At 34.0% G+C, this 27,964-nt stretch overlaps 1 long non-coding RNA gene across 1 annotated transcript in view; it reads right to left on the bottom strand.

The window, feature by feature from the left end:
- Positions 1–27,964, bottom strand: part of LOC102125089 (uncharacterized) — a 145,068-nt gene that overhangs the window by 6,497 nt on the left and 110,607 nt on the right. Inside the window, exons 2-5 of the long non-coding RNA XR_010586384.2 lie at positions 25,121–25,238; positions 9,582–9,733; positions 3,479–3,693; positions 2,392–2,514 (exon numbers count right to left, since the gene is read on the bottom strand). This is a non-coding gene — a long non-coding RNA (uncharacterized lncRNA). The remainder of the gene's footprint in view (positions 1–2,391; positions 2,515–3,478; positions 3,694–9,581; positions 9,734–25,120; positions 25,239–27,964) is intronic.

Genomic DNA, 27,964 nt, shown 5'->3' with positions numbered 1-27,964 from the left:
ATGGCCTCTGAATTAATCAGAATATCCCACTTAGTACTTTCTCTCATCTTGTTATATGTTGAGTGACTATAAAGGAAGCCTTTGTGACTGCTTTTTAGTACACTGGTAATGCTCACCTGTTGCTCTCAAATTCCACTCCTAACCTCCATCCCCACTTATATGGTTTAGCTGTGTCTCCACCTAAATCTCATCTTGAATTATAACTCCCATAATTCCCACATGTTGTGGGAGGGACCTGGTGGGAGGTAATTGAATCATGGGGGTGGGTCTTTCCCCTGCTGTTCTCATGACAGTGAGTAAGTCCCATAAGGTCTGTTGGTTTTATAAAAGTCAGTTTTCCTATACAAGCTCTCCTTGCCTGCCGCCATGTAAGACATGACTTTGCTTCTCCTTCACCCTACATCATGACTGTGAGGCTTCCCCAGCCACGTGGAACTGTGAGTCCATTAAACCTCTTTTTCTTTATAAGTTACCAAGTCTCAGGTATGTTTTATTAGCAGCATGAGAGCAAACTAATACACTCACCCACCCCACTATGACACTTAGCTGTACTGTGCTAGTACTTAGTTAATTACCAGAATAGCTATTTTCAGCAGACATTTTATTATGGCCACCACCACTCATTCCAAATCTTCTAATGTTAATCTTTTCAGTAGCTTATGAGGTTCAGAGCATTGCTTTTAATGAATTCTATACATAATCATGAATGAACCTTCAATGCAAAGGTAGAAGATCTAAACATAAAGGAATGAGATGTGGAAGGAGAAGGAGTTCTCAGGAGATTGAGAGCAGAGGGAAACTGCTCTGGACAGGATTACTTAGCAACGGCTTATCCACCCTCCTTTCTGGAGGACATCTGTAAAGGGGCAAGTCTCAGAGACTTGTTAATTTTCTGTTTTCTTGGGAAACTCTGAACTGAATATCACAGAAGTTTGTAATGGTCTTAAGATCCTGCAGACCTGATTTCCGAAAATTGCCAATCTATTTTCTTCTTCTAAGAAGGATGCCTGAGGAAGTTATTTTCACTCTTAAGTTTTTCTCAAAACAAGGAGAATTAGTTAGCTGTTAAAAACAAAATCATTAAGTGTTCCACTGTTGTCTATAGAGTACATAACCTAAGGATAGAACAAATCCTTGCCCTCAAGGATCTTACAATCTCTCTCAAAACACTGGATGTGCATTAGCATTTTTATAGTGTAATCATTCTGTGATGTTGTCAGAAATGCTTTATTTAAATGGGCACAACAGTTATATTTTATTCTAATGAAGACTCATTGGCACTATGGATTAGCATTTGACAGTGGGAAAGTGGCTATTAACCTTGATATATGTGAATGTGCCCACATATAGGAGCCATGTCTCTAAACAGAGTACATTTTCTAAGGTAAAACATGAGGCTAGGGGAGTAGTGAGTGAGAAGAGACCATATACATGCTCTATTTAGTATAGTTGGTATATTTGAAACTAGAGGAGAATGGAGAGGTTGTTCCAGACTCCAGATATAGGTGAACCTAACAACTCTTGTTAAAATTCTGCTATCAGTATCAGAAAATGTAAGGTAGTTTTTTGTTTTGTTTTACCTTTTATTTTAGGTTCAGTGGTACATATGCAGTTTGTTATATAGCTAAATTGTGTGGTGCAGGGGTTTGGTGTACAAATTATTTTGTCACCCAGGTAATAAACACAGTATCCAATAGGTAACCTACAAACACCTGGTCTTGTTTTTTAATTTTAAGCTTATCATTATTAAATCCTAGATAAGAAAATACTGAGAGTAATTGAGGTTGAGTAAATCTTACCTTGACACATCCAGTTGTAAGGCATAAAGGTACTAACCCCTATGTTGTTTTTTGATACTACTATTACTAGGTACGAGTTACAGGATTGTTAAAATGCATTGGGCATTTCTATGAGACAGCCCATCTAATTCTCACAACTATAAAATAAGTATTAATATTCCCTATGATTCCAAAACTTACACCAGTGGATCCAGGATTCTTTCTTAGTTTTGTCAAACTCAATATTTTTACTCTTTTTACTTTATTTTAAGGTTAATATGAGTCTTAATATCACTAGACTATACCAACTCTTATATACACAAACATTCACATACATGTGTACATATTAAAACCTCACAAATATCAATACCAAATATGCTACAGCCTCCATAAAAACACTTATTACACATAAACATTTGAAAATCAAGATTATCTATACTGTACAGAAATATCAAATCAGAAAATAATAGACGATTCCTTTCTCAGATATGCTGACTCTAAGACTTCATGTCTCCACAATTTATCCTAGATTTATAAACAGCAACAGCATGAGCACAAATCCACTTTGGAATACAATATTTCTACCCAAACCTTCCAATTCCCTTGGCACTACCTTCGGTTTCAGTGATGGAGTTCTTTTTGTTTGTTGTTTCTCTGCTTGTCTTCCTTATTTTTACTTGCTTTGATGTCTCTAATCCCACTGATCCACACAGGTGACCAAACTTTCATCTGTAATCTGTAGCATTCAAATTAAAGGAACAGTTTATAGATTCTAGGATTTTCTGAGCACCTCAAGTAAATCCTTCCTAGGCCCCTCATGAATGGATAAAACCACGAGCAGCGGATGAAGCTAAATTGATCCCAATGAATGTACCACAAAGCATCAAATTGTATTCACTGCCAGCCAACAAACAAATAGAAATCTATTTCCCCCATTTTTAAAATAAATATATTTATTATGCTTTACTTTTAGCCCAGTGCCACTTGATCAAAATTGAGATTTTCCTAGCAGATATAAGATTCATAGAAGTAATGTGTCTTTCATTAGGTGATAAACAGCATTTACTATTGGACAGACTTCAGCTTTTTGTTGCTCTCTTCAACTGTAGACTTCTGAAATGCTACGCTGGTCTGTATTAAGAACAAATACTCTTTTTTCATAGAAAAATTCTATGCCTCTTTAAAGAAAACATATAGAATGGAGATAACTGAATTTCTTTCCTAGTCACATTAAACAGAAAGGTTAAGCTCCTACTGACAGGAAAGATGTATTTGCAAGTGATTAGTTATATTTCTATCATAGTGCTTGTCTGTGGTCTTCCTTTGATGTTTAAGCAAAGCTCTTGAACACGCTGGGTTGTATGCTCTGATGTTGATTTATAGGTAGAACTGAATTCCAAACACTAAGCCAGTAGGTAGGCTTTAATAAAAGGCACAGACTTTCTCCCTGCTGGTTAGTGTGTGACTAAGCTATGTTGTTTTAGGGCCTCAATCTGTCAAGACAGACGTGCAGTGAGGGAGTCCTTCGACCTCAAAGACCTGAGCTATTTGCAGAGGGTCACATTCTGCCGTTTAGGATTGGAGGTTTTAAACCCTTGGAAAAAAATAATAAACTATGTTAACAAACAAACAAACAAAACAAAACTGTTTTCTGTTCAACAGTGATGTTGAAACCCTTTTTGTTAGAAGTTAAGGTATACCTAGGAGGGAGAAGATAAAGGTAATTAGGCAGTCAGTCATATGGCACATCAGATTCAGGCCAGGCAGTGTCAGTCCTAAAGCAAGAACATCAGAAGGAATGGTAGGCCATCTTCCACAGGCTGTTGTATGCCTAGCCAACTGACAACTCTCAGGGAGTTGGACGGTGGGAATCCAGGAAGCATCGTGAGCAGCTCAATAAAGCTATCCGGTTGGGCTACAAAAGGAGAAAAAATTAATGCAATAGAGATATTAGATTAAACAAAGAGAGGCATCCCCATCTGGCCAAGCTCAGGGATGTGTGAATTACTAAAGTCATAAAATGAGGGCATGTTTAACACCTCAGTCTGCCGGCTTCGTGGTCTCAACACATGAAAGGTACAGAACCACGCAACCACACTATCATCTGAAGAAAGAGAGATGCAGTTCACTATTCATTTTTGCCAGAAATGCTTTTTTCCACCCAGGTACTTTGCAAATTGAAATTTCTACTTTATATTCAGTTTATTTGGGGATTCTCGATCGGCAAACCCAGAAATACAATGAATGTAAGCTTTTCAAAGCCAGGGAATAGATTTTAAAAGCAAACAACAAACGAATAACACTAGCATGCATTTCTTTTGAAAAAGACATAAAATCTCTGTTGCATAAAATATCTTAAAAATAGAAAATCTGCAAAAAGCAATACCACTTGCCAAAGTTAACTACTTTTAAATTTCTTTCCAAATTTGTTTCCATCATTTTCAAAGAAATATATCAACATGCACATGTGTAGATATTTGTGCATTTGTGTATAAACTTGTGTTCACAAACACAGTATGTGTTCTGTTTTGTACTTTCATTTTTTCTACTTATATTTTAATTGTAATTAAAAATGCTTTTTAATTTTTTAATTTCATATAAGGCATGTATAATTTCATTGTAGCAATGAAAGATAGTCTACACTTGAAAGTTAATATTGTCTCCAAATATTTATTACTGTAAACACATATCTTGAATATAGATTTAAATAAACATTTGCTTTCTCAATTAATGAATACATGAAAATAGGCATTCTTAGTACATACTTTTCTCATTGCCCAACATATTTAAATATATTTAATATGTGTAAATGTACTTAAATATATTTAATCTATTTCTCTCCAGGTGATGTAGCACTAGCAATAGAGAACTATGAATCTAGACCCAAAATTCAAATTTTTCTTTGTTCTTAATTGGCTCTAAGCCGTTTATTCCAAATTGCATACTAACTCATAATTTTCTTATAGGTGAATCTTAAGAGCAAGAAGTACTTGTATATAACCTTATCTTTACTCAAATAGGGCATAAATACTGTAAGAATCTAAGGACCACCAAGTGCTCTAATAAAGACTTCGTAAAATTGACATTTGATACTCAGCCATCTTGAATCAACCCATCTTTGTATAATTTACTTTTAATTTTTTTTAACTTTTATTTTAGGTCTGGGGGTACATGTGTGGGTTTGTTATATAGATAACTTGCATGTCACAGGTGTTAGGAACATAGATCAACACCTAGATGGAAAGCATAGTAACCAACAGGTAGTTTTTAGGTCTTCACCCTCCTGCCTCCGTCCACCCTCCAATAGGTTCCGGTGTCTGTTGTTCTCTTCTGTATGTCCCTATGTAATCAAGGTTTAGCTTCCACTTATAAGTGAGAACATGTGGTGTTTGGTTTTCTGTTCACTTAGGACAATGGCCTCCAGCTCTATCCATGTCCCTGCAAATGACATGATCTCATTCTTTTTTATGGCTGCATAGTATTCCATGGTGTATTAGTACCACATTTTCTTTATTCAGTCTACTGTTAATGGGCATTTAGGTTGATTCCATGTCTTTTCTTTTTCTTTTTTTTTTTCTTTGAGATGGAGTCTTGCTCTGTCACCCAGGCTGGAGTGCAATGGCGTGGTCTTGGCTCACTGCAACCTCCACCTCCTGGGTTCAAACAATTCACTGGCCTCAGCCTCCTGAGTAGCTGGGACTACAGATGCCTGCCACCATATTCAGTTAATTTTTGTATTTTTGTTTTAGGAGAGATGGAATTTCACTCTGTTGGCCAGGCTGGTCTCGAACTCCTGACCTCATGATCCACCCACCTTGGCCTCCCAAAGTGCTGGGATTACAGGCGTAAGCCAAGACGCCTGGCCTCCATGTCTTTGCTATTGTGAATAGTGCTGCAATGTACACATGCATGTGGCTTTGTGGTAGAACAATTTATATTCCTATGAGTATGTACCCAACAGTGGGATGGCTGGGTCAAATAGTAATTCTGCCTTGAGAAATCACCAAACTGCTCTCCACAGTGGCTGAACTAATTTACATTCCCACAAGTAGTGTGGAAGTGTTCCCTTTTCTCCACAATCTCACCAGCATCTGTTATTTTTGACTTTTTAATATAGCCATTTTGAATGGTGTGAGATGGTATCTTATTGTGGTTTTGATTTACATTTATCTAATGATTAGTAACGTTTAAGCATTTTTTTCTTGTGCTTGTTGACTGCATATATGTCTTCTTTTGAGAAATGTCTGTTCCTGTCCTTTGCCCAGTTTTTTATGCGGTTGTTTGTTTTTTGCTTGCTGATTTAAGTTCCTCGTAGATTCTGGATATTAGGTCTTCGTTAGATACATAGTTTGCAAATATTTGTCCCCATTCTGTGCATTGTCTGTTTACTCAGTTTATAGTTTCTTTTGCTGTGTAGATGCTCTTTAATTAGATCCAATTTATCAAATTTGTTTTTGTTACCATTGCTTTTGGTGTCTTCCTCATGAAATCTTTGCCAGAGCCTGTGTCCAGAATGGTATTTCCCAGGTTATTGTCAAGGATTTCTGTAGGTTTAGGTTTCACATTTAATTCTTTAATCCATCTTGAGTTGATTTTTTGTTCATGGTGTAAAGATTTCTAACTAAATGCATATCTAAATATATTTTCTGATTGCATAATTATGAAATAAAAGCATTTATTGTTTATGTCTACTGTTTTACATATCAATATTTATGACCATTTAGCCAAAATTCCACTTGGTTATCTACACGTGTGTTTTAATTATTTATTAATTGATTTTTTCTCTTCTTAGTCATTATTTTTTATTTGTATCCTCTAATCCAGGGGTCAATAAATTATGGCTCACAGGCCAATTCAGACCTGCATCCTACTGACTCTCAAGCAAAAAACGTTTTCTACATTTTTGAAGTGTTGTAACTCCAGAAGCAAATATGAAACACACACCATATGTGGCCTACAGATTATAAAATCTTCACTATTTGGCCCTTTATGGAAAAATAGGACTGACTCTTCCTCTAATTCCACCAACAATCTAGGCCAACACTAGATTTCCCAAAGTGATTTGTGGAAACATCAGTTGACTGGTATTAATGGTGTTGGCGGGAGAGGTACAGGTGTGGCATTCTGTGGTCAAATGAATGTAGGAAACCCTATGTTAAACAAAGTTAACCCATTTTGTTATTGTAATATGTTTTAATATTTACTTTTAAAAGTAAGAAGAATATACACCAAAAGGCTTTGTTTTTCAAGATTACTGCTATGAAAGCTTTGTTTGCTATGACTAGTGTTCTATGAGAATTTGCTTAGATACATTTCTTGACAATAAAGAGGAAATGATATTAAAGGTGAAAGTATGGTGTCATAAATTTAGTTTTAGTACAATGACAAATTCTCATTATATTCATCCTATTTTTTGGGATTCATTAGGTTAACATATTTTCATGGTAATAGTTATATCTACGCATGAAAATAAAACATATAATTCAGAATTTATTCATATTTTCTAGGGTTTTTTTAACTTAAATTTTCTAATATTCATGCTCAAAATTTGAGATGAGGGTGGGATGAGAGAACAGAAATATGTTGACTAATGAAAATAATTGCTTTTTTTTAAATTACAAATCAACTTTTACATACTGTTAGAGGTAATATTTTAATCTTTCTAGTTCCAGCCTCTATTGGTACCTCTGGGAGAGGGAAGGACTACATTATGCAGCATAGAAAATTATAACGTGACTAAAAGAAGGTAGCTGTTGAAGTGTTAGCTTTTTCAGTTCTCAGCTGTCTGCTGTATCTTGAATTAATGTGTTCTATTTATCAGCTTCATTTATAAATTATTGACTTTCAAACCCTGCCTACTACTGAACTCTCTAAGTAGAGATCTGTTCCAATTACCACATATTACATTTATCTATCTATATATACATATTAATTGTGCAAATTCATATTTTATTCCATACTTGATATAAACATCAGAATGCTTTAGGTAAACTATAAAAACTTGTAGGTAAAATGCATGCAAAACCAACGTGAGAAAGTTCTTTAATAATTTATCCTACATATTTTAAAAATGGACTTTGTGATCATTAACTCCTGAATTGTTAGTATTTAACATCGCTTACCTCAAGGGGTTGGACTAGGAGATGTCTAGAATCTGTGTTAGAACCATGATTCCAGAATGTTCTTGACACCTATGATATATAATCAAATACTATACATGTAACCTAGCCTTCCATATATCTTTCTACTTTCACCAAACTTAGCACCATTTTTTTAAGTTCTCCAAATTTCAGTCTTCAAAAAAAAAAAAAAAAAAAAGAAAATCCTATTTTTAGGGTAAGAAGATGGCATTTAACATCTTTTTTATTACCCAACTATTTTAACTAGCATTTTCAACCTCCTGTTTTGATGTGACCTCAGAAATCTTTAATCATAGGGCCCAAAAAATAATTTGCACAATGTCCAAATGCAGCTTGAAAGAGAAAAATAAAAGGTGGAAAGGAAAATTAGACAATCAAAATATCAAAAATATCTTCGATTTGACAATTGTATCACTGAAAAAGAAAACCTACTTATTTTAACATCCCCATGAATATCCCATTCAATGCTACAAAAGGACACCTAGTCAAGACCCTCTAAAATATTCATATAAGAAATTATATAAAAATCGATTTAATATTCTACTTGATTGAATAACTGAATACTTCAGACTAGTCAAATTCACACATAAAACTGACAGTCACAATAGGAAGGAAATTTCCTTTTCAGAACACAAGCCAGAATTTCATTCCAAGACTTTTTAACAAAAAGAAAAATGTAACTCTAATAACTCATGAAACATTACTAATACTTATACTTTAAATTCATATCATAACACTATTCATTTATGTCCACTTGATAATTCCAGAGTTGATCACTGAATTTGTATTTTTATCAGATGCTCTGTGTAAGTTAGTGCATGAGCTCCTTCCTCTTCTGGCTTAATGTGGTGTGAAGCAAGCTTCTTTCATCATTCACACCATAAAAGTAATAACATTCATAGAGAAGAAGAATAATGATAAGCAGCAAATTTTGTATTGCTTAATTAAGTACACTCTCTAATTAAATGATGACTGCTTGTATGTTCTCCTAAAAATTAGAACAACACATACATGTATGGAATGAGAAAAAGGTTGCCTGACCACAACCATAAAATATATTTGAAGAAAAAGAAGATGCCACTTTTTCCTTTCTTTAGTTTTTAGATTCAATCCTTATTTTTTACACCAGATATTCATTCTAATACTATTAACACATGTGCCACAAATATTTTTTAATATAGAGAAAAAAATGCTTTAGTAGTCTATGATAATCTAGTTTATGTTTCTGCTTTTCATAAGCATGGCCAAGGAGATTATTACCCAACATTCTTTAGCTGATGGAAATGACATTGACTTTTTTTTTTTTTTTTTTTAGAGAGATGGGGTCTTACTCTGTCACCCAGGTAAGAGTGCAGTGGCACCTTCTTAGCTCACTGCAGCATCGAACTCCTGGGTTCAAGCAATACTCTCACTTCCACCTCCTGAGTAGCCTTCAGGCACATACTACCTATTCTGGCTAATTTTTTTGTAGAGATGGGGGTCTCACTATGTTGCCCAGGCTGGTCTCAAACTCCCGGCCTCAAAGCAATCCTCTTGGCTCAGTTTCCCAAAGTGTGGGGATTACAAGCGTGAACCACTGCACCCAGCCTGACTTTTTAATTTTTATAAATTAATTGTGCTATTTTCACAAACTTCAAATAAATTTATAATAAAGTATACATACCCGCCAGTCTTGTTATTATATCAAAACTTCTCATTTATTGATAAATCCAAAAATCAATCCGATTTCAAAGTTAATTTTAAAATCCCAAATTTGGGACTAGTATTTTCTCACTTCACTCTGACATTACCAGGGCAGTATTTCCTCTGTCAATTCTGAAATATGAAATGAGAAATCTGCTTTTATTAATCTAGTTAGAGGAATGAACTTCAGACTTCTAAAATGCAGCAAAGAAATTGAGTCAGGCAGGAAAAAAATAATGAGAAAGTTAGGATGCCTTAGTGAGCAGGCAGAGTCATTTTATGTAGAGGTTTCCCTCAAGCAACTAAATCGAGCCCAAACAAGCCTATTTCTCTGAAACTTGCTTTACCCGCCGTTCCGTCGCAAAATACATTGTAATAATATCATAAAACAGCTTGAGACGAAGAAAGATTCTGATTGACTGTTCAACATTCCAAAAGGGTAAATTAATATCTGTGAATCTCACAGCTGAAGCATTTTAATGCAAACTTGCAGTTTGTGGGAATTGAATCTGTCCGCCAAAATCATTTATTTATATATAGAAAATGGGGGGAAATAGACATTTCATAATAGCAATGAGTTCAGGGGATGCTGTTATCATGAGCTAATCACATCCCATGGGCATGATCGCACTCAGCTGTGTCCCCTGTCTCGTATTGCTCCAGAGGAATGATTATCTCATGATAATAACCCTTATCGTGGCTTAGTGGGTAATAAAAATATATACTTCCTTCCCAAGTTCTTGGGCATTTATTCATCAGCTAACTTTTTCCCTCTTGAGTTCTGGTCATATGTTACTTTCTGCTTAGAAAACAAAAAGAAATCTTGTATTCAGATAACATTTTCTGTTAGCAAAGTGGAAAAAAATAAACAAACAAACAATAATAGTGTGACTGTATTGATCTGACTGTTTAAGAGTGGCATTGCAGACAAGCCCTGATCACTTGAGACCTGTGCACAGAAGATCCATGCTTGCATTGACATTTGGTAGGATGTCTAGACATGCATTCGGTAGCATAGAAACAATGAAGGGAATATATTATATATATAATATATTATATAATACCATACATATCTTTGTACTATGATGCATAACTATCCAACATGTACACTTTACTGGAGGTTATAGACTATGCAACTTCAAATGTGGCTGTCCCATTTAGACAAAACATCCTACCAATGACTCTCATACTGCCAAACTGCAAGGCACAGGTATGGCAACAGAAATTCAAGGTAATGTCAGTCACTGTAGCAAGAATCCCAGTCTTTTCTGTGAGTATTTGCAGCTTAAGATGCAAAGGCAACAGGAATTCTGAGACAAAGTCATGAAGAAACAGAAAATCACAAAGGAATTAGAGCAAAAGACAATTGAGAAGAAGGGAAGTGGAACACATTTCTCCTTGTTTCCTTGTTGCCTGTATCATAACTCTAAGATTCTCTAATATGCTCAGTTTATTAATAAGTACTTACCTATGCTTTTTGAAATTTCAAGAAATGTTATGCTTTCTATGAAGAGCATACTATTATAAGGTATACCTCTTCTTATACACTAAGACCAATGTAGAGCAATATGCAACATTTAGTATTTAAAAAATTAAGCGTAGCTCCAATGAAACAATAAGTGCTCTGTTAAACATAGCATAAGCAATCCAAATGATTCAACTGAAAAATTAATTGTAGTATATATATTTAGTTACATAACATTGAGTATATGTGAACAACATCAATAAATCTTGATGCATAGAATTTTCATTCTGCAGAAGATATAAAACTTTACAGACCGTATTATACACATTAACATAGCTCCATTCTAAGGTATATCAAAATAACATTTTGGGAAAGTTTGGAAGTGGATGAGGGATAATACGAAAGGGAATAGAATTTATTTAAACTAAAAAATAAAGGGATCCTGGAGAGATGATAGTGTGACAGCATAGCTTTTCTTTTTTTCTTTCTTTTTTTTTTTTTTTTTTGTTGTTGAGATGGAGTTGAGAAGGAGTTTCACTCTGTCGTCTGGTTGGAGTGCAGTGGCAGGATCTTGGTTCACTGCAACCTCCGTCTCCCTGGTTCAAGCAATTCTCTACCTCAGCCTCCTGAGTAGCTGGGATTACAGGCATGCGCCACCACGCCTGGCTAAGTTTTGTATTTTTTTAGAGACAAGGTTTCACTATCTTGGCCAGGCTAATATTGAACTCCTGACCTCGTGATCTACCTGCCTTGGCCTCCCAAAGTGTTGGGATTACAGGCGTGAGCCACCGTTCCTGACCAGCATAGCCTTTCAATCTTTTCAATTCACATAAAACTGACAAAGCAAGTAGATAGCAAAAGCTAAAACACAAGACATTATTTAAAACAAAATTAGAAAGGAGGGTGTGGGGAAAAAAAACTCAATCATACTGTATGGCATTTCTTTTTTTTAAAAAAATATTTTTTATTATACTTAAAACTCTGGGGTGCATGTGCAGGTTTGTTACATAGGTACACACGTGCCATGGTGGTTTGCTGCACCCATCAACCAGTCATCTATATCAAGTATTTCTCCTAATGCTATCCCTCTCCTAGCCCTTCACCCCCCAACAGGCCCTGGTGTGTGATGTTTCCCTCTCTGTGTTCATGTATTCTCATTGTTCAACTCCCATTTATGAGTGAGAACATGTGGTGTTTGGTTTTCTGTTCTTTTGTTAGTCTGCTGAGAATGATGGTTTCCAGCTTCATCTATGTCCCTGCAAAGGACATTAACTCATCCTTTAATATGGCTGCATAGTATTCCATCTTGTGTATGTGCCACATTCTCTTTATCTAGTCTATCACTGATGGGCATTTGGGTTGGTTCCAAGTCTTTGCTATTGCGAACAGTTCTGCAATAAACATATGTGTGCATGTGTCTTTATAGTAGAATAATTTATAATCCTTTGGATATATACCCAGTAATGGGATTGCTGGGTCAAATGCTATTTCTGGTTCTAGATCTTTGAGGAATCACCACACTGTCTTCCACAATTGTTGAACTAATTTACACTCCCATCAACAGTGTAAAAGAGTTCCTGTTTCTCCACATCATCTCTAGCATCTGTTGTTTTCTGACTTTTTAATGATCGTCATTCTAACTGGTATAAGATGGCATCTCATTGTGGTTTTGATTTGCATTTCTCTAATGACCAGTGATAATGAGCTTTTTTTCATATGATTTTTGGCCACATAAATGTCATCTTTTGAGAAGCGTCTGTTCATATCCTTCACCCACTTTTTGATTAGATTGTCTGTTTTTTTCCCTTGTCAATTTGATTAAGTTCCTCGTAGATTCTGGATATTAGCCCTTTGTCAGATGGATAGATTGTAAAAATTTTCTCCCATTCTGTAAGTTGCCTGTTGACTCTGATGATAGTTTCTTTTGCTGTGCATAAGCTCTTTAGTTTATTATATCCCATTTGTCAATTTTGGCTTTTGTTGCCATTGCTTTGCTGTTTTAGTTATGAAGCCTTTGCCCATGCCTATGTTCTGCATGGTATTGCCTAGGTTTTCTTCTAGGGTTTTTATGGTTTCAGGTCTTATATTTAAGTCTTTAACCCATCTGAGTTAATTTTTTATAATGTGTAAGGAAGGGGTCCAGTTTCAGTTTTCTGCATATGGCTAACCGGTTTTCCCAACACCATTTAAGAAATAGGGAATCCTTTCCCCATTTCTTGTTTGTTTAAGGTTTGTTAAAGATCAGATGGTTGTCAATGTGTGGTGTTATTTCTGAGGCCTCTGTTCTGTTCCATTGGTCTATATGCTTTGGTACCAGTATCATGCTGTTTTGGCTACTGTAGCCTTGTAGTATAGTTTGAAGTCAGGTAGCATGATGCTATGTTCTTTTTGCTTAGGATTGTCTTGGCTATATGGGCTCTTTTTTGGTTCAATATGAAATTTAAAGCACTTTTTTTTTTTCTTCTAATACTGTGAAGAAAGTCAATGGTTGCTTGATGGAGATAACATTGAATCTATAAATTACCTGAGGCAATATGGCCATTTTTCACAACATTGATTCTTCCTATCGGAATGTTTTTCTATTTGTTTGTGTCCTCTCTTATTTCCTTGAGCAGTGGTTTGTAATTGTCCTTGAAGAAGTCCTTCACATCTCTTGCAAGTTGTATTCCTAGGTATTTTATTCTCTTTGCAGCAATTGTGAATGGGAGTTCACTCATGATTTGGCTCTCTGTTTATCTATTATTGGTGTATAGGAATGCTTGTGATTTTTGCACAATGCTTTTGTATCCTGAGACTTTGCTGAAGTTGCTTATCAGCTTACGGATATTTTGGGCTGAGACGATGGGTTTTACTAAATACACAATCATGTCATCTGCAAACAGAGACAATTTGACTTCCTCTCTTCCTATTTGAATACCCTTTATTTCTTTCTCTTTCCTGATTGCCCTGGACAGACCTTCCAACACTATGTTGAATAGGAATGGAGAGAGAGGGCATCCTTGTCTTGTGCTGGTTTTCAAAGGGAATGCTTCCAGGTTTTGCCCACTCAGTATGATATTTTTATAGGGAAGACAGAGGTAATGGAGGCAAAGGCTCATGAACTCAAGAATAAGATAACCACCAATTTGAAAACAGGAACTAGAACTAAGTAGAGATTTGCTCTCTCCTACAAAAGGTGAGTGCAAAAATGTCCATTATAAGAAGGACAAAAAGGATTGGAGCAGTCTAGCCCCTGTGAACTCAAGATAAAAGGAGAGAAGGTCAAAACCAAAATTGAGAGGAACACAGTAAGGAAATAAAAACAGAAAATGGGGTTTTATATTGTTGAAAAGGTTTTCCTAATGTCTCCCTCATTTTAGGAGCATGAAAAGTATAATTTCATATAAAAATTAGCAACAGAAATGATCAAGGTTACATTCCATGTAAATTTATATTACGAAAAAAAGAGGAAGAAGCAAACCAAAATTCTTATAGAAAATAAAAATATACAAATGAGATTTGCTGACAAACAGAACAAATTATATTTTAAAGAAAACTAAAAGAGCTTAAGATTTTAATAGCAAATATAAAAGAATAATATAAATCAGAATTAGAAAAATTTAAAAAAGAGAATACAAAACAGTGTTACTAATAACAAATAAGAGAAAGTCATTTTAGAAAGGAAGACCAAACTATACAGAACACATGAGTTAATAACTATAACAGCTTACATTTTAAGGAAAATACAAGAAGAAAATAAATGAAATCCAAAATCAACTGAAAAATAATATTATTTGGAAGTAAACTACAAACCTGATAATTTTGACCTAGACAAACAGCACCTTAAAAAATTAATAAACATTAAGGAAAAAAGTTTCTTTGTGCATTTAGATAAAAAGAATACCTAATTTATTTATTTATTTTTAAATCTTGACAACAAAATTTTATTGTTTGGTTATGTCAAAAAAATTTTTTTAAAATTGTTAGGCAGTTAAGTCTGACTTATTAATTTAAACTATGTCAATATTAATTAAAACAATTTGCAAGCAAATACATATTCCTAAACAAGCAAAATTTTAAGGCACTTAATTAAGAAGACATGTTTGCCACACAGATATACTTCTCTTTAAAGAGTACATACTAATATAGAAATAAAATTTCCGACAAGAAATTATATGTTAAATATCAACCATAATTGCTCGATTTAACATGATAATAATCAGATATACAAATATTTTATGAAGCTTTAAGTGTGTACTTACATTCTTTTTGACATAAATATTTTAAATTTTAACTTTTATTTTAGATACAGGGCTTACATGTACAGTTTTGTTACATGGGAATAGTCTGTGAGGCTGAGGTTTGGCGTACTGATCCCATCACCCAGGTAGTAAGCATAGTGTGCAATAGGTAGTTTTTCAACACACACCCCCTCCCTCCCTACTCACTCTACTGGTCCATAGTGTCTATTGTTCCCATATTTATCTCCATGTGTTTACAATGTTTAGCTCCCACTTATAAGCGAAAATTTGTGGTATTTGGTTTCCTGTTTCTACATTAATTCGCTTAAGATAATGGCCTACAGTTGTATCCATGTTGTCACAAAGAACATAATTTCATTCTTTTTGTGGCTGCGTTAATATTCCATGGTGTATATGTATCATATTTACTTTATCCAACCTACCAACCTACCATTTATCGGCTTCTGGATTGATTCCATATCTTTGATATTGTGAATAGCACAATGATGACCCTAGGAGACTGCATGTGTATTTTTGGTAGAATGATTTATTTTCTTTTGGGTTTACACCCAGCAATGGGATTGCTGGGTTGAATGGTAGTTCTATGTTCTTTGAGAAATCTCCAAATTTCCTTCCACAGTGGTTGGATTAATTTACAGTTCCACCAACAGTGTACAAGCATTCCCTTTTCTCTGTAGCCTCACCAGTATCTGGTTTTTGTTTTGTTTTGTTTTGTTTTGGTGGTGGTGGGGGGTGGTGCTTTTTTTTTAAATAATAGCAATTCTGACTGGTGTGAGTTGGTATGTCATCATGGTTTTGATTTGCATTTCTCTGATGATTAGTGATGCTAAGCATTTTTTGATGTTTGCTAGCCACTTGTATGTCTTCTTTTGAGAAGCGTCTTTTCATATCTTTGCCTATTTTAAATGGGATTTTTTTTTTTGCTTGTTGATTTATTTAAGTTCCTTATAGATTCTGGTTATTACGGCTTTTTTGGATGTATACTTTGCAAAGATCTTCTTCTCTGTAAGTTGTCTGTATACTCTGATGATAGTTTATTTTGCCGTGCAGAAGCTTTTGAGTTTAATTAGATCCCAGTTGTCAATTTTTGGTTTTGTTGCAATTGCTTTTGAGGAGTTAGTCAAATTCTTTCCTAAGGCCAATGTCAAGATTATTGCCTAGGTTGTCTTCTAGGATTTTTATAGTTTGAGGTCTTATATTTAAATCTTTAATCCATTCTGAGATTATTTTTGTATATGGTGAAAGGTAGGAGTTCAGCTTCAATCATCTGCATATGGCTAGATGGTTATCCTGGCATTGTTTCTTGAATAGGGAGTTCTTTCCTCATTGCTTGTTTTTGTCAGCCTTGTTGAAGACCAGATAGTTGCAGGGGTACAGCTTTATTTCTGAGTTTTCTATTCTGTTCCATTGGCCTATATGTCTGTTTTTGTTCCTGTACCATGCTGCTTTGGTTACTGTAGCTTTATAGTATAGTTTGAAGTCAGGTAGTGTGATACCTCCAGTTTTGTTCTTTTTGCTTAGGATTGCTTTGGCTATCTGAGCCCTATTTTGTTTCCATATAAATTTTGGAATACTTTTTCCTAATTCTGTGAAGAATGACATTGGTAGTTTGATAGGAATAGTACTGAAACTGTAAATTGCTTTGGGTAGTAAGGTTATTTTAACAATATTGATTCTTACTGTTCATGAGCATGGAACATTTTTCCATTGATTTGTGTTGTCTAATTTCTTTCAGCAATATATTGTAGTTCTCCTTGTAGATATATATCACCTCCTTGGTTAGCTGTATTCCTGGGCATTTTATTTTCTTTGTAAAGTAATACCTAATTTATAAGAAAAAGAAAATTTCATTATCACAAGAATTTTTAACATTTTATCTCAGAAAACTAGATAAACATTTAAATATTCAAGAAAATGTTGTACGGAAAAAGGATTTTACAATCAGTAAAACAGATTTTTAAGTGTAAAGGTGGCACAGACAAACTGCTATTAGGTAAGAACTCAGGGAACTCACATTATTCCTGATACCAGAGAACATACTTCAGGTAACCAAACAATTAGAGAGATGTTAACATAGGACTAGCCATGAATATTAAATACATAGTTAACTGTAAATATAGACCTACAGCTACATAAGAGCTAAGAGGTAAGAGTATAGTGTGCAATGACTACAGCTCTGACAGTCAGATATAGTAAAACTGAAAAATACCGGGAAGAATGGGAATAATACTCCTGCCATATTGGCAGTACATTTTGTAATTATGAGTAATTATGGAATATTCTGAACCTATCATCTCTCTATACTTGAGAACTAAGATCATTACCGTGGAAGTAAGAGAATGCAGATGCAATACTATGAGATAAAAATTTATACTCCTGAATTTGGATTGGAAGTATTGACATTAAATTTAAAAAAAAAAACTTATTAGAAAAAAGGTCTATTTCCAGTTTGAAAGTCAAATGTACAATTTGAGCCTGGAATATTTTATCCTATCAGATAGTAGGAACACTATTGATGACTCCTGGAGAACTTAGGGATCAACTTGAAAAAGGCTCCTACTGACCAAATACGGGAGATTTTGAACTTCAGTAATGATAAAAATTGCAGTGGATTGGAATCAAATAAGATGTTTAAATCCATGCTTATAATAATGTTTTTAAAAATGGCCATCTTTGGTAGAGAAGACAGGGAACCCATTTATTCCCTTGAAGTCTGGAAAAGAATTAATTGTAAATTTTGCCTTCCCAATTTAAACCATCACATAGGGTAACCAAACAGTAGCTTAGGACAAGTATGCTTTTGTAAAAGGATTCTCACTGATGAAAGAAAAATAAATGATAGAATTATAATATCACCATTTTAAATCCCCAATGAATAGATATAAACATTAATGGCTGCTAACATCATAAAACAAGAAAACTAGACTCCTTTTTACTTTCGTATTTTTGTCAAGTGTCACCTATGGTTGGGTCCAAAAGATTAAACTTGAGTCTAAAACAGCTTCAAGATCTCACAACCAAACTGGGAAAAATACAGACAGGAACATGTTAAACTGCACGATGAGTATATGATCAATTCATATTTTTGGAATCTGTACAGGAAATTCAGCATGGGTTTTTCAACAATTTAGTAAAACAAAAGGTTGGTAAGGAAACTGAACATCAAGAGATTTCAAAGATCCTATTTTTTTTTTTAACTTGGCATGACTATAACACCTGGGAGGTGCCTTTTGATAAAAAAATTATTTAAAAAATGCAAACAAGTAAATACTATGTAAGTCAGAATACTGGCTACCTATAGGAGAAGGTAGTGGCTTGTGACTGGGATAGGGCACAGGTATTCTAGGGTAGATTACAAAGTTCTATTACTTGACCTGATGATGTTTACAGGGGTGTTTATGTTATAATAACTCATTAGGTTATATAATTAGCGTTTTTCTTTTTCCCTGAATCTGTGTTATTTATTTTGTTTTTATTTTGAGACAAGGTCTCACTCTGTCACCCAGGAGGGAGTGCAGTGGCGAGATCTCCGCTCACCGAAACCTCTGCTTTCCAGGCTTAAGCTATCCTCCCACCTCAGCCTCTCCCGTAGCTGGAAGCACAGCTGCATGTCACCACACCAGGCTAATTTTTATATATTTTGTAAAGACGGAGTTTTGCCATATTGCTCAGGCTTGTCTCGAACTTCTGAGCTCAAGCAATCTGCCAGCCTCAGCCTCCCAATGTGCTGGGATTACAGGTGTAAGCCAGCATGCCTGGCCTATGTCTTAATTTGCAATGGAAATTTAGTAAGTATGAATAATGAAGAAATAAAAAATATGAACAGACAAAAAAGAAGAAAAGAGATTGAATCAGTAATCAAAGGCCTCTTAAAAATAAGAGCCCAGGAACAGTTGACTTCACTGGTGAATTTTAACAAACATTTAAATAAGAATTAATGCCAGTAATTCTTAAACTTTTATAAAGATTTAAAGAGGAGAAAGTACTTCCAAACTCATTCTATGAAGAGAGCACTACCCCGATACCAAAGCCAAAGACACTACAAGTTAAAAAACAAAATTGGAAAGAAAAAAATGAATTGTCTATGTTTACAGATGACCTGATTGTATACATAGAAAACCTGAAAGACTCCACCAAAAAACTACTAAATTAAAACTAATACATGAATTTGATAAAATCGTAGAATAAAACATCAACATATAAAAGCCAGTTGCATTACAATGTGCTATCAATGAAATATCCATAAAAGAAATTAAGAAAACAATCTCATTTACAATAGCATAAATAAAAACAAAATATATAGGAGTAAACTTAGCCAAGGAAGTGAAGATTTGTACACTTGAAACTATAAAACATTGATGAAATAAACTGAAGACACAAATACATGGAAAGATATTTTGTGTTTATATATTGGAAAAAAATAATATTTTAAAAATGTCCATAGTTCCCTAAATAATCTACAGATTTGATGTAATCCTTACCAAAATTTCAATAGCTTTTTACAAAGAAGTAGAAAACACAATCCTAAAATTTGTATGGAATCACAAAAGCCCCAGAAAAGCCAAAAAAATCTTAGAAAGAAAAACAAACATGGAAGCATCACACTTCCTAATTTAAAATGATATTGCAAAGCTATTATATCAAAACAGTATGGTATTAACATAAAAACAGACACATAGACCCATGAAACATAATAGATCCAAGAAATAAACTCACACATACAGTCTACTGATCTTTAACAAAGGTACCAAGAATACAAAATGGGGAAAGAATGGTCTCTTTAATAAATAGTGTTGGGAAACTCGATATCGTTGTGCAAAAGAATAAAACTGGAACTTTATCTTACACCAAACACAAAAGAGTCAACTCAAAATAACTTAAGGATTAAATATAAGATATGAAATTCTAAAACATTCAGAAGGAGACATAAGAAAAGACCTCCTTGATATTGACTCTTCTTGTCAACAATTTTTTTGATATGATCTCAAAAGCACAGCAACAAAAGAAAAAATAAATAAGTAGAACTATATCAAACTCAAAAGCTTCTATACTGACAGGGAGATAATCAATAAAATGAAAAGACAACCTACAGAATCAAAGAAAAAATTTTCAAACCATATATCTAATAAGGAGTTAATATTCAAAACATATAAAAACTCATAGAACTCAGTAGCACAAAAAGAAATAATCAAATTAACAAATGGGCAAATGACCTGAATACACATTTTTACAAAGAAGAGATACTAATAAATAATGAGTATATAAAATGTGCTCAACATAACTAATCATGAGGGAAATGCAAATCAAAATCACAAGGAGGTATCATCTCTGTTAAGACGGCTATTACAAAACAAACAAACATTCAACCAAAAGTCTTGGCAAAGATGTAGAGAAAAGGGAATCCTTGTACACTGTTGGTTGTGATGTAAGTTGGCATAACCAGTATAAAAAAACAGAATGAAGTTTCCCTCAAAAAACTGAAAATAGAACTATCATATGACTCAGCAATCCTACCTCTGCGTATTTATTCAAATAAATTGAAATCAGTATTTCCAAAAGATATCTGCACTTTATGTTCGTTGCAGCAATATTCACAACAGTTAAGATATGGAAGTAACCTCAATGTTTATGAATCATGAATAAATAAAGTGAGGTATGTACATGCAATGGAATATTATTCAGCCTTAAAAATAAGAAAATCCTGCCGTTTACAACAACATGGTTGGGCCTGGATAATATAATGCTAAGTAAAATAAGACAGATATTGAAAGACAAATTATATTGTATGTACTTACTTGAATGCGGAACCTAAAATGGTCAAATTCACATAAATAGAGAGTAGAATGATGGTTACCAGGAGGTTAGGAAAGGGGCAAATTGGGAGAAGCTACTCAAAGGATACAATGTTTCAGTTATGCGCCATGAGTAAGTCCTGGAGATCTAAAGTATTGTATGGTGACTCCAGGTAATAATACTGTACTATATACTTTAAATTTGAAAAGAGAGTAAATCTTAAGTGTTCTCGCCACACATATAGAAACAAAAATATAGTAAATACAAAAATAAATATAGGACTATATTAATAAATTTATACAATACGAAAATATTTGTAAAAGATACAAATAACCTAAATCAACACAAGAAAAAAATAGTAAAATAGCTATTATATTACAGGAAGGAGTATATAGAATACATAGAATCATTTTTAATATTAGCAAATCAAATCTAGTAGTTATATTCAAAGGATAGTATACTATGATCAAGTCCTGTTTATCATAGAAATGTAATATCAGATTAAAATTTATAACTCAAAAAATGTAACTGACCATATTAACAGATTTAAAATGTAAGATCATATGATTCTCTCAATAGATACAGAATAAGAATTTTACAAATTTCAATATCAATTGTTGATGAAAACTCCTAGCACACTAGTGTTATCAGAAGACTTCCTGAATCTGTTAAACAGTGCTTACAAAAGACCTACACTGTTATGAAATGGTGTAAGTCAGTGTGACCTTCTACAACCCAAGACTAGAAACAAAAGCAAAGATACTCCTTGTTATCAGTTATATTAAATATTCCACTGGAGTTCCTAAACAATGTGACAAAGATTAAAATACGTAAGAAATATACATATTGGAAAGGAAGAGATTTTGTGGTCATATATGAGATCATATATGCATAAAATTCCAAGGGCTCTCAAAAATCTGTTAGATGTAATAAGAGAATTTAACAATGGGCACAGGATACAAGGTCAACATATAAATATCAATTATATATCTAATACAAGAAACACACAATTACAAAATGAAATAAAAAATATTTCTAGCAGTGCCAAAAGCTTAATATATTTATTAACAAATTTATCAATCAAAAAAGATGTGTAATCCCTCTAAAGAGATGGGCAAAATCAAGTGTTTGTAAAGACATGGAGTAGAAACTTTCATGCTAATATAAAATGGCACATTTCCCTGTAAAAATACTTTGGAAATGTCTTACAAAATTAAACATATACACACCATACAATCCAACTATTCCACTCTTAAGTATTTACCCCAAAGAAATAAAGGCATAACTTGGCATGAAGATTTGTACACAAATATATATCCCGGAAAACTGCTGGGGCAAATTATATAATATCTAATTGTGTAGAAAAATATGACATACTCATGGATTAGAAACCTCAATTAGATGGCAATTCTTCAAAACTGATCTATGGTTTCAATACAATGCCTATCAAAGTCAAAGCATATAATTTTTACAGAAATTGCCAAGCAGATTCTAAGATAATTTAGAAAATACAAAGAACCTACAAGGACCAAAACGATTGTGAAAAAGAAGAACAAAATTGAAGAATTCTCACTACCCCATTTCAGGCTTAGTATAAGCATAAAATTTGCATCATGATAGATATATACATCAGTAGAACAGAACAGACAATAGATCCAGAAATAAACCTACACATGTAAGGTCAGTTCATTTCAATAAATATGCCAATGTATTATTGAGGAGAAAGATAATCTTTTAAAATAATGGGGCTAGAAAAGTGGGATAATTTTTTTGGAAAATAAATAAATAAATTTTGACCTTCACTTTGCACCACACAGAAATAACTCAAAATCAATTCTAGACCTGCAGTCACAAGCTAAAAGTATACATCTTCTAGAAGGAAATATAAGGAAAAGTATTAATAAAATTGGGTAGGTAAGGATATCTTGCATAGGACATAAAACACACAAACTATAATGTAAATAATAATATAAGGTACTTCATCAAAATTAAAAACTTCCTCCCTTCAAAAGACACCATTCAGAAAATGAGAAGTCAAGCACACTAGTAAAAATATTGTCTATATATGTATCAGTCAAAGCACTCGTATTCAAATTATATAAAAAATTTCTCCAATTCTATAATATAAAGACAAATAACCCAATTTAAAAAAAAAAAGTAATCGATACTTGAATAGATATTTCACAAAAGACAACATAGAAATGGCAACATGAAAAGACAACATGAAATTGTGCTCAACATCACTAGTAATCAGGCATAAGCAAATGAAAACCAAAATAAGATACTATTACACAACACTCAGGATGGTTAAAAATAGAGAGAGAGAGACAAAATGAAGTGTTTGTAAAGACATGGAGCAATGGAAACTCTTATGCTAATATAAAATGACACAATTAGAAGAGTTTGGAAAATTTTTGCAAAATTAAAAATATAGTTACTACACAATTCAACAATTCCCCTTTTAAGTATTTATCCCCCCAAAATAAAGGAGATAATTTGGCACAAAAATTTGTCCACAAATGTTTATAACAGCTTTATTAATAATAACCCTTAACTGGAAACATGTTAAATGTACATTAACAAGTGAATGGATAAACAAATTTTGGTATAATCCTAGGACAAAATATTATTCAGCAATAAAGAGTAATGAGCTACTGATACCCACAATGGCTTGGATCAATCTAAAAAATGTTGTGAGGAAAAGAAGGTAGATGAAAGAGAATGCATACTGTATGATTCCATCTACATTGATTTCTAGTACAAGAGAAATGAATCAATGGGGACAAAAAGCAGACTGCTGGTTTCCTGAGGCAAGAGGTTGGGGAACTGATGGCAAATAGATATGAGAAAATTTTTTATGGTGATGGAAATATCTTACTGATTGTACAGTTAACACGACATTGATCATGTTGATGACCAGAAAGGTGCACACATTGGTCAAAACTTAAAGTCTATATTTTATATGGCTACATTTCATTTTGTGGGTTTACTTTAATACATTCTAATTTTAGAAAATCAGTAGCCCAGGCCAGGCGTGGTAGCTCACGCCTGTAATCCCAGCACTTTGGGAGGCCGACGAGGGCAGATCACCAGCTCAGGAGATTGAGACCATCCTGGCTAACACGGTGAAACCCTGTCTTTACTAAAAATCCAAAAATTAGCCAGGCGTGGTGGCGGGTGCCTGTGGTCCCAGCTACTTGGGTGGCTGAGGCAGGAGAATGGCATGAACCTGGGAGGCCGAGCTTGCAGTGAGCCAAGATGACTTTACTGCACTCCAGCCTGGGCAACAGAGTGAGACTCCGTCTCACCAAAAAAAAAAAAAAAAAAAAGAAAAAAAAAGTAGCCCAACCAAGTAATAAGAGAATAATGCACCTTTGCAATTGTTAACTCCCTTGGTATCACTGTTACACCTTTCAGTAATATGGTCAGAATCATCACAAATACATTAAATGAAACTGTGCTGCTTAACCTGTTCTACAGGAACGCCATTACTGAAAATTCCAGGACAAGGATAAGGTCAAACCAATTATGGTGGCTTTTGGAATTGTTTTGAGTTCTTAGATGTGTGGAAACACGTTGCTTTCATTTCTTGCTTTGGTTCGTACTGCCACCCCAAGGAATAAAGTTCTACTCAGCTCAATAGAGATCCTGAATAGAGGAAAAAATGAGTTGAATAACTTAATAAACAGCCAAGAATTATCAGACAATTGAGAACAATTGTCATATATCAGAGAAAAACAAGGAATAAAGAAAAATTTAAATGACTCAGCAAACAAAAATAATTTTAATTGTACTTTTAAAATAAATTTCAATTATAATTAAAAGATACTCAAAAACATGTTTCATTAACAAAAACAGAATAGGACCTGGCGCAGTCGCTCATACCCATAATTACAGCACTTTGGGAGGTCAACGCGGGAGGACAGCTTGAGTCCAGGAGTTTGAGACCAGCCTGAACAGAAGAGGGAGAACCTGTCTCCACCAACACTACACAGATTAGACAGATATGGTGCTACTCACCTGTAGTCTCAGCTACTCAGGAGGCTGAAGTGGGAGAATCACTTGAACCCAGGAGGCAGAGGGTACAGTAACACAAGATTGTGCCACTGCACTCTAGTCTAGGCAACGGAGTGAGACCCTGTCTCAAAAACAAAAACAAAACAAATATAGAATAGCGTCCTATGTAAAATGCACAATCAGAACACACAGCAAAGATCATGGCAATTGTAAAACAGAAAGTCAAATAAAAAAATTACATTCAAGTTTGGAATATATTTAAGAAATTATCTCATTTATTTAGTGATTCATTCATTCATTTAGTATTTACTAGACAACTAGTTTTTGCTGGTCTTGACCTTGTACTATAAATAATGTAGTGAAATACACAAATAATGAAACAGTGCATATGGGACTTATAATTCTGGGAATCCATGGAAACAAATAGACAATTTAATGTATAACATGGGGTCAAAAAGTGATAAGGACTATGAAGAAAACTAAAACAGGAAAAGGAAATAGAACAAGAAGAAAGCGTTAATTCAAATAAACTCCGTTAGATGAATTAATATATAAGAAGAAAGCTACTAGTCATATGAAGTCTAGAGAAGGTGTTTGTTGCATCATAATCACATTTCAAGAGGGAAAAAACAATTCTTGTCACCGAACCAACCAGAAGGTCAATGTGGCTAGAAGAGAACAAGCTAAGGAGACAATGGTGGGAGGGAAAGACAGACAGAAAAGCAAGGTATTGAAAAGATTTGTGTTTTCTTATTAGTGTGATGGAGAATCCTTGGAGCAGAGAGTCATGGACTGTGTGTGTATGTGTGTATGTGTGTATGTGTGTGTGTGCGCGTATTTCAATTGGTATTTTAGATTCAAGAGATACATGTGCAGGTTTGTTACCTGGGTATATTGTGTGATGCTGAGGTTTATGGTATAAATGATCTCTTTACCCAGGTACCGAGGATAGTAGCCGATAGTTTGTCAACCCTTCCCCTGCTTGCTTCCCCAGCTTCTAGTAGTCCCCAGTTTCTATTTTGTCATGTTTATGAACATAACTGCCCAATGTTTAGCTCTCACTTATAAGTAAGAACATGTAATATTTGATTTTCTGTTCTTGCGTTAATTTGCTTAGGATAATGGCCTCTAGCTGTATCCATGTTGCTGCAAAGGACAAGATTTCATTCTTTATTATGGTTGCATAGCATTCCTTGGTATATATGCACCACATTTTTAAAAAAGTCTCATCCACCATTGATGGGTACCTAGATTGATTCCATGTCTTTCAAATTGTGAATAGTGTTGCAATGAACATGTGAGTGCATGTTTCTTTTTTGTAGAATGTTTTGTTTTCTTTTGAATATATATCCAGTAATGGGATTGCTGGGTTGAATGGTGTTCTAAGTTCTTCGAGAAATCTCCAAACTAATTTTTATAGTAGTTGGAACAATTTACATTCTCACCAACAGTGTATGAGCATTCCCTTTTCTCTGCAGCTTCACCAGCATATGTTGTTTTTTGACTTTTACAAAATAGCTATTCTGACTGTCATGAGATTGTATTTAATTGGGGTTTTGATTCATATTTCTCTGATGACTAGTGATAATGAGCATTTGCTCATATGTTTGTTGACTGCTTGTATGTCTTCTTTCAAAGGTATCTGTTCAGGTCTTTTGCCCACATTTTAATGGGTTTGTTTTTTTTTTTTTTGTTCAATTGTTTAAGTTCGTTATAGATTCTAGACATTATGCCTTTGTAGGATGCATAGTTTGCAAATATTTTCTCCCATTCTATAGGCTGTTTACTATGTTGATAGTTTCTTCTACTGTGCAGAAGCTGTTTAGTTTAACTAGGTCCCACTTGCCAATATTGGTTTGGCTACAATTGCTTTTCAGGACTGAGTTATAAATTCTTTCACAAGGCCAAGGTTCACAAAAAATGGTGTTTTCCAGGTTTTCTTCTGGAATTCTTGTAGTTTGAGGTTTTAAATTTAAATATTTAATCCATTTAGGGTCAATTTTTATATCTAGTGAAAGGTATGTCTCCAGTTTCATTCCTCTGCATATGACTAGCCACGTATTAGGATCCCCATTGCTTATTTTTGTTGACTATGTTGAAGATCATATGACTGTAGGTGTGTGGCTTTATTTCTGGGTTGTTTATACTTGTTCCATGGTATAGAGACAGTCTATATATTTTTTTTTGTACCAGTGCCATGCTGTTTTGGTTACTGTATCTTTATAGTACAGTTTGAAGTCAGTCAGGTATTATAATGCCTCCAACTTTGTTCTTTTTGCATAGGATTTCTTTTGCTATTTGGGCTTTTTTTTTTTGTTTCCATAAGAATTTTAGAATCATTTTTCCAAATTCCATGAAAATGTCATTTGAAGTTGTATAGGAATTGCATTGAATCTGTACATTGCTTTGGGCAGTACAGCTATTTTAACAATGTTGGTTATTTGTATTCATGAGCATGAATTTTTTAAAATTTATTTTTGTCATCAGTGATTCATTTTAGTAATGTTTTGTAGTTCTTCTTGTATAGATCTTCAACTCCTTGGTTAGACACGTTCTTAGGTATTTTATTCTCTTTGTGGCTATTGTAACTGGGGTTGTTTTCTTGATTTTCTTGATTTGTCTCTAAGCTCAATCATTATTGGCATATAAAATGCTCTTGATTTGTGTACACTGATTTTGTATCTTGAAACTTTACTTAAATCATTTATCAGTTCCAGGGGTCTCCTGACAGAGTCTTTAGGGTTTTCTAGGTAGAGAATCATATCATCAGTGAAGAGAGATAGTTTCACTTTTTATTTTCCTATTTGGATACCTTTTATTTTTCCCATTGCCTGACTGCTCTGGTTA

The sequence above is a fragment of the Macaca fascicularis genome, chromosome 4, assembly GCF_037993035.2.
Source record: "Macaca fascicularis isolate 582-1 chromosome 4, T2T-MFA8v1.1".
NCBI classification, from domain to species: Eukaryota; Metazoa; Chordata; class Mammalia; order Primates; family Cercopithecidae; genus Macaca; species Macaca fascicularis.
The sequence above is the reverse complement of the archived record's forward strand: the minus strand, read 5'-3'. Positions and strand labels throughout refer to the sequence as shown.